The sequence below is a fragment of the Magnolia sinica genome, chromosome 11, assembly GCF_029962835.1.
Source record: "Magnolia sinica isolate HGM2019 chromosome 11, MsV1, whole genome shotgun sequence".
In the NCBI taxonomy this organism is placed as follows: domain Eukaryota; kingdom Viridiplantae; phylum Streptophyta; class Magnoliopsida; order Magnoliales; family Magnoliaceae; genus Magnolia; species Magnolia sinica.
In genome coordinates, this window is record NC_080583.1 from 45985309 (window position 1) to 45992170 (window position 6862).

A 6862-nucleotide genomic window follows, 5' to 3' on the forward strand; every position below is an offset into this window, starting at 1 on the left:
GGGGTCTCATTATATTTATACCTGATCATCGAACTGTCTGGGTCCGTTATTCTCGGCATGATTTACTCAATCAGTGGGATACTAAGATCTTGGAGATATTATCCACAATCCTGAGATCATGTAACATATTGCGGCCGAAGTAACCAGTCACGTTCGCTTATGGTAGTTTCCAAGATCGGTGTGAGGAGCCCATACCTCACTTCAGGCTCGGCTTGGGTCAAGCAGTCAGAGTTGTCTGATTACGGGCATCTGCCTCGGACATGCTCGGGCCTTCGTCATAGAGTTCGCTCGACACAGATCGTGTCATGAGCCGAGCTTCGGCACGAAGGGAATGTGTTAGGACAGATCCTTATTTTGAGCATTCTGAAAGCTCTCCCTCCGAGTTCCGAGGTGAGGGTTGGTCCTTGCCCAATCGTGACAAGTCTTCCTGCTACCCAGGCGGATGGTAATATTTGTTTCTGGTCGGACAATAGGACGACCTGGAATATTTGTTCTAAGCGTTACGCCAACTACTCTAGGCCCAATTCGAGCCAACTACTAGCCTCAAAGTAAGAGTGCTAATATGACTTAACTGGGATTCTTCTTCAGTCGTACTTATCATTGCAGATTCCTGTATGTCTGACTTGATCAGGAAGACGTCAGTCCTCGGAATCGTAAGGGGCCCAGATCTTCCATAACGGAAGCCCCCTACTCTTCGAGGTCAGCCACGGACTCAGAGAGTAATCACATGGAAGATCAACCGCCTCATCTACTGGACCTTCCTCGCATGCCAATGTCATTATGATTCCAGCATTTAAAGTACTGCCTCCTCAGGATTTCACGCCTGCAGGCTATCCTTTAGTGGACGCATGGCGATGGTTACAATTCTAAATAATTGTTGATCCTATGATAGTTGCTCGGGCGCCATTTCGTATACCGGAGCACACTGTTTGATGTCAGAACCGTACCGTCAGGCAGGGATCGAGCCAGTAGTGAACGACCACATGTGCTCCGGAGTCGGCTCGTGACGATTCGGTTGCGACCATCATTCTTCGCCATTAATGCAAAGATTCTATATGGCCTATATAAACTCCCTTCGGAATCGCTCTCCCCACTTGTATTCTGAATTCGAGTGCATGCCAGAGGAGGCAATTTTCAATGAAAGCGATTCCGACCGATTTTGAGTTTCCGAAAAGGCAATTCCGGCTGATCAAGTATTCCCGGTAGAAGCGATTCCCGGTGTTCGTCTGATGAGTCTTTTTTTGTGCTTCCCTATATTCCTTCCAATATGTCATCCGATCTGGAGATGGTCCGGGATTTGAATGATGGCTCCGAGCCAAGGAGCTCTGATGATAAAATAGGGGCATTTAAAGGCCCCTTTGAAGTTGGGCCTCTCTTGCCTCCACCCCGGAGACAGACGGAGGTGAGGGCTCGGACTCACCGAGCTGGCAAGAAGAAAGCAGCCAGAGCCCCCTGAGGCCCAGTCAAAGAGGCCGCTGAGATGCCCACAAGTGAGCGGGCCTCGGAGACTATCCCGGGAGGCTCTGTGCTGATGGAGTCTCAAATGGGGTGGATCTGCTCAGAGTTCGATATCCCGAACACTGTACGGATAAGGGCACCCGAGGCCCTAGACACTACTGGCACGCCTGTCGAAGGGGAGGTCGCCATTTTTCTCTATGCGCTGCAATGTGTGCTTCGACTCCCTTTGCATCCTTTCGTCCGAGTCTTAATAGCCTACCTCGAACTAGCTTCTGGCCAATTCACCCCCAATGCTTGGAGGGTGTTGATTTCTTCCTTCATCTCTGGCATCAAGTTGAGAATCCGGAGCTGACCCTAGAGGAGTTGATAAGCCGGTACCTAGTCAAGCACGATAGCCAAGAACTATAGTACTACTTCATGTCCTGAGGCAATAAGGGGTTAGGCTAGTAATGAATCTTCCGTCCTCCAACAAGGACTGGAAGAATAAGTGGTTCTGTGCTGCAGGCGAATGGGAGGCACCGGTGGCCGAGCTTGGGACTCTGACGACTCGAGTCCCCACCCAATTTTCAAAACCAGGTCGGACTCTAGGCATTCCCTCCTTTTTTGGTGCCCTTCTCTATTAGTCCAATTAGACTGAAGCTTTCTTTATCCTTATAGATTTCCCAAGGGGCCTGCCTCTCCTCGACTCAGACCAGAAGAACCGCATTGCCAAGGCTAGGGCACGACCGGGAGAGCTTCGCTCCTGGTCAGACCTAATCACAGCCGACAACCTTCACTGGTTCGGGCTTTACAAGTCTCAATCTCTCCCAACATCTTTCAGTAAGTTTCTCTCTTTCGTTCCCTTTGGAGAGGTCAAACTTATTCACTTGGTTGCTAATTTTTTATTCTCTGTACAGGCATGGTCAAGGCATCTGGTTCTTGGAGAAGAAAAGCTGCCTCAACGGCAGAGGAGATGTTGAGGGCTGAGCCCCAGACGAAGACCACCGTTCGGAGGAGGCAAGCCGCTCCTCACGGGGAGGGCCCCTTAGGTCTAGTTTCTATTGCTGCAGCTTCGACTCTAACCCCAATTTCCATTGTCACAACTCCGGCTATGGCGCCCACTGAGGCCTGAGTCCCAGCAATCATTGTTTCGACTCCGGCAATCATTGTTTCGACTCCTTCCCTCCCGCCTACCATCACTCCCCTATTATGGAGGCTTCTCCTGCAGCCCCCAAGCCTTGCATCATCGTTCCCTCTTCTTCTGAATAAGAGGAGGTTGTTTGGATGGCAGACGACACGTTTTCTCCTCCCGACGCCAAGAATGATCTCAGGGCCGAGGCTCAAGTCTCGATAGGCAGCCGGACCAGGGCGAGGGAAGCAGTGGACTCTGCTCATGTGGGGACGAGCAGCGGGAGGTTCGAGCTGAGCAATCATATGTCTTTCTTGGTTCCCTGGGCCACCAAGCATGCTCCAGAGTAGGAGATAGCCAGCCTCCTCACTAAATCGGACGACTCTTTTCTAAATGACATGGCTTCCATATTTTATAGGGTATCTTCTTCTACTATTTCTCAGCTTCCATTTCCATTTTTCCATTCATGTGCTCATACTTTCATTTTTCAATCAATCCGTCCTGAGGCTTCTTTTGACTCAAGAGAGGGTGCAGGAGTTGAAAAAGAGAGATGCCGAAGTGGAGGTCCTCAATACCAAAGCGGGGATCTTACGGGATGAAGCCACTTTTCTCTGATTTAAGCAGGGCGAGCTGCACCAACAACTTGAGGATGGGAAGGCTAGAGAGCTTCAGCTATAGGGGGTCGTGAATGATCTCGAGGCCTGATGCGGTGCGGCGACGGCTGAGCTGACACGAGCCATGACCCATGCAGATTCGTTAGCCAAGGAGAACGCTCGATTGGGTGAAGTCCTGGAGCAGACTAGGGCCGAGGCAGTAGAAGAACGGAACTGAGTTGTCTCTCAAGCAATGAAAGCTCAGCGGGTCAAAGATGAGGCCTCTATGGCTATGGCGGTGGCCGCTGTGGTGGACTCCTTCAAGGCTTTAAAGGCGAGGGAAGCTAAAGCCACCAAGTTTTACAACTGTGGCTTCGATGCTTGTATTGAGGCAGTCCTGGATTTGAATCTAGACCTCAATCTTGAACCTTTGTTGTCCGAAGATGCCGAAGAGAAGCCCATCGAAGATGTCTACTCGGACCAAGCCCATGACTCCCAAGCTCCTCCGACCGCATAGTTTTTAGTACTTCTTAACAAAAAACTTAGTTTCTTTTTTGTGATGGATTTTATTTTTTGACCCTCTGGAGAGGGTGCCTGGATGATGATGATTTTTGTGTTAATTGGTAGTTGATCTTTGGATGTTGCTTGTAAGTTGTTGATTACTAAACCAACTTCCTGATAAGTTGGTTTGCTTTAGGTCATTGCTGAGCCGATTTCCTAACAGGTCGGCCCTTTACAATGTCGTCGCATAGGACTTTTAATCCTTCAAGGCCTTATCGTTGTTGAGTCTGGATCCCTAGGGGATCGGCTCGTCCCACAATTGGCGAGGACCCTTCATTTGTTAGTCGGGTGGTAAGCTGACTCCTCTGTTGGGGAGTCGGGTCACTCATTGGCTTTTCCCCCTAATTCAGAGGGGATGCCTTGTAGAATTTTGTGGGATATGCTTTGACCCCTTCTTTAAGGGATCAGCTCGTTTAGTTCACCCCTACTTGCGAGAGGTGACTTTTTCTCAGTCCATTTGCGTAGAAAAGAAGAGGCATGAATTTTATTAGGTGCCTTAAAGGCTGGTCGCTCGAAGGCATACACTTATTGAGGGCCTTAAAGGTCGTCACATCAGGGATAGTAGACTTTTAAGTGCTCGGCGTTCCATGGGTGGGGGAGCTGATGGCCCTCGAGATCTTCCAAGTGGTAAGAGCCCAGTTTGGTCGTTCGGACCACACGGTAGGGTCCTTCCCAATTAGGTCCGAGTGTTCTAGCTCCCGACTCAGTGGTATTCTGGATTACATGCCAAAGGACTAGGTCCCCAGGGCGGAACCTCCTAATCTTGACCTTGGAATTGTAGAATCGCGCCACCTGCTGATGGCGAGCAGCGACCTTAAGCCTTGAGATCTCTCTGACTTCTTCAAGTAGGTCCAGGTTAGCCGCAATCTACTCGCAATTCTGATTTTCTTGATAATTCCTTACCCGAGCCGTAGTGAGGCCAATTTCAACTGGCACCATTGCCTCTGAGCCGTAGGAAAGCGAGAATGGAATTTCCCCAGTTGAGGACTAAGCTGTGGTCCTGTAGGCCCAGAGAATGAACGGGAGCTCCTCGGCCCAACTGCCTTTCGCTTTCTCCAACTTCATTTTGAGATGGTGTTTGATAATCTTGTTGACCGCTTCCACCTGTCCATTGGACTATGGGTGCCGAGGCGAAGAATATGCACTTGTGATGTCGAGTCCTTGACACATGCTTTGGAACTTATCATTGTCGAACTGCAGACCATTACCTGACACGATGGTGCACAGAATCCCGAACCAGCAAATGATGTTTTTTCAGACAAAATCAATCACCTTCTGTTCTATAATTTTTACAATGGGCTCGGCCTCGGCCCATTTAGTAAAGTAGTCGACTGCGACGATGGCGAAGTTGTCTTGCCTCTTTCCTGTGGGTAATGAGCCGATGATGTCAATTCCCCACTGAGCAAATGGCCACGGACCACTTATGGGAGTCATTTCCTCTGCAGGTTGCCTCGGCACAGCTGCATGGCACTGGCATTTATCACACCTTTGAACGTAATTCTTCGAGTCCTCCCTGAGGGTTGGCCAAAAATACCCTTGTTGGAGTATCTTCAGGGCCAAGGCTTGGCTGGTTTCCACAGATTCCTTCGTGAATCTCCTAAATCACATAATCTGCTTCATCGAGTTGGAGGCACCTGACGTAGGGTTGAGAATGCCCTTTCTTATATAGGATACCATCCAGGATGACATACCGCACTGCTCTGACTCTCATGCGCCTAGCTTCCAACCGATCCGAGGGGACCTTGCCAGACATGAGGTAGTCATAGATCAGGTCCATCCAGCTTAGTGTAGCATCTAATGGATTGACCGCTTTCTTCTCCGCCTGGTCGATGCTCGGATGTTCTATGAACTCGACAGGGATGATTCGCGGGATCTTCCCTTCAGTGGCCGAGGCAAGTTTTGCTAGGGCGTCGGCCCACGAGTTTTCTACTCTGGGGATCTGATGAATCATGTAACTCCAAAATCTTTCAATTAACTTCCTTGCCTCATCTAGATAAGTGATCATCCTCGTCTCCTTGGCTTCGTACTCAGTGGAGAGGTGGTTTACTACCAGTTGAGAATCACATCGGACCTGGAGAGACTGGACACCTAGACTCACCATCAATCTGAATCCAGCCAATAAAGACTCGTATTCTGCCTCATTATTGGAAGCCTTAAAGCCAAGTCTGATCGCATACTAGATGGACGTGGAATCAGGTGCGATTAAGATAATTTCGGCTCCAGCTCTTTTGGCGTTAGACGACCCGTCTACATAGAGCACCCATCCTGGCTCTGGCGTCACCTTTTAATCACTTGGGGGAATAGGCGGAGTCATCTTGACTTTGGTGCTGATCTCTTTTACGCTCGGAGTGGTGAATTCGGTAATGAAGTCGGCCATGGCTTGGCCCTTAATCAATGTCTTTGGATGAAACTGGATGTCGAACTCACTAAGTTCGATGGCCCACTTGATTAATCGACTCGAAACTTCGGGCTTCTGGAGAACTTGTTTAAGAGAAGAGTCGGTCAACACCACAATGGAATGAGCTTGGAAGTATGGACGTAACCTCTAAGGTGAGAAGACGGGACTAAGTGCCAGCTTCTCTAGAGCTGGATACCTCATCTCGGCGGGCACCATGACCTTATTCACATAGTATACAGGATGCTACTTCCCTCCTACTTCTCTGATCAGGGCTGAGCTAACAGCTGAGGTTGAGACTGCGAGATATAGGAATAGAGGCTCACCCTCTTCAGGTTTGGATAACAGGGGTGGTGAACCTGAATGCTGTTTCAATTGTTGGAAGGCTTGCTCGCATTCTGATGTCCATCTACCTTCTTATGACCCTTCAACTGCTGAAAGAAGGGGAGGCATTTGTCCATAGCTTTGGAGATAAATCGTCCGAGCGTTGCTACTCGTTTAGTGAGGCATTGTATTTCCTTAATAGTCTGAGGTGAACTCATGTCGAGGAGCCCTTTAATTTTGTTGGGATTTGGTTCAATGCCTCTCTGGCTGACCTAAAACCTGAGAAATTTTCCAGAGCCAACTTCGAAGGCACATTTCATGGGATTCAGCTTCATCCGGTACTCCCAGAGGATGGTAAAGGTGTCTCCAAGATCTGTCAAGTGATTGGATGCTCTGATGCTTTTCACTAGCATATCGTCGACG